At 22.8% G+C, this 1,635-nt stretch overlaps 1 protein-coding gene across 1 annotated transcript in view; it reads left to right on the top strand.

Moving 5' to 3' along the window:
- LOC103308223 (mitochondrial ribosome-associated GTPase 2) overlaps positions 1-1,635 on the top strand; it is a 56,547-nt gene that overhangs the window by 8,433 nt on the left and 46,479 nt on the right. The window lies entirely within an intron of this gene.

Below are 1,635 nucleotides of genomic sequence, written 5' to 3'. Positions count from 1 at the left end.
CAGTTTTTTTTTTATAAGCATTTAAAGTTCAAAAATGACAAAAATATGGAAAATCACGAAAATTTGCAAATTATTTCGAGTTAGAACTCATAAAAATTTTCTTTTAAATCTAAGATATGAAAATGTAATACAAGATTCATTATAAGATTATCTACGTTTATCAAACAAAAAATATCTATAAGAAAGTCAAATTAAATTTTTATGATCGTTTGAAATTCAAATTTTTACAACATTGGATATTCACTCGATTTCTCATGTAGCGATTTCCTTATTTTGTTGTAATTCAAAAACGAATAACTGCAGATACATGAAAATTTTACTGAATGTTTATATTAGCATTTCCTATACACGATAAAATTTTGAAAATAATTTGATTCTTTTTGAGCTGTGTACAGACATGGTCAGTTTTCAATTTTTTTAGTTTTTTTTTCTATAAATATCAATAAAGTTTTATCTGTTGGGCCAAAAAGTGTATAAATTTAATACAAAGCTCCTGATATATTGTTACAATATCAGTTGAAAAATATTAAAAAAACATATGCACAATTTTTTTTTATAAGCATTTAAAGATCAAATTTTGACAAAATTTATCAAATTTTAATTTGAAAAATTATTTTGTAGTTAAAAATTTATAAAATGTTCAATTTTTGTATCTAAGAATTGAAAATTTAAAACAAGATTCCACGTAAGTAATTAATTCTGTTACCAAAAAATCTAAAAAATACATTTACACAGTTTATTTTTATAGTCATTTTAAGTACAAATTTGTACGAAATTACATATTAAAAACCTAGGATAACTATTTTAGTTATTTTGTTGTGATTTTATAATATTATTCGTGGGTACTTGAAACTTCTAAAGTATACTATTATATATCTATGATTTTACCACGGTTTTTTGTTGATGTATAACGCGTTATAACTTATAAGTACCTAAAAGATATTATGATATGATTAATTTGGAATTTATTATATGTACCTATTATAGATCAATTTTTTTAAAATACTATAGACTATAATATAATATTATGTCTTATACCTAGACTGACATACCGTCTCCGCTCAGAATCGTTTTTCTTATACAATGATACTATATCATTGAATTCAAATTTAATACCATCCATTATACAGTGACCCACTTGTAACCTACTGTACAGCAGAGCGACATCCACTTACCCACCTTTTTTTTTAGTTTTTTTTCTAAAAATATCAATAAAATTTTATTTGTTTATCAAAAAAGCTTGAAAATTTAATAGAAGGCTCCTAGTATATTGTTTCAAAGGCAGATGAAAAATATTAAAAATCGTTAGTCAGTTTTTTTTTATAAGCATTTAAAGTTCAAAAAATGACAAAATATGGAAAAATCACGAAAATTTGCAAATTATTTCGAGTTAGAAATTCATAAAAATTTTTCTTTTTAAATCTAAGATATGAAAATGTAATACAAGATTCCTTATAAGATTATCTACCTTTATCAAACAAAAAATATCTATAAGAAAGTCAAATTAAATTTTTATCATCGTTTGAAATTCAAATTTTTACAACATTGGATATTCACTCGATTTCTCATGTAGCGATTTCCTTATTTTGTTCTAATTCAAAAACGAATAACTGCAGATACATGAAAATTTACTGA

The sequence above is a fragment of the Acyrthosiphon pisum genome, chromosome A2 (assembly GCF_005508785.2).
Source record: "Acyrthosiphon pisum isolate AL4f chromosome A2, pea_aphid_22Mar2018_4r6ur, whole genome shotgun sequence".
Lineage (NCBI taxonomy): Eukaryota > Metazoa > Arthropoda > Insecta > Hemiptera > Aphididae > Acyrthosiphon > Acyrthosiphon pisum.
Note: the sequence above shows the minus strand (reverse complement) of the source record. Positions and strands in the feature narration are given on the sequence as shown.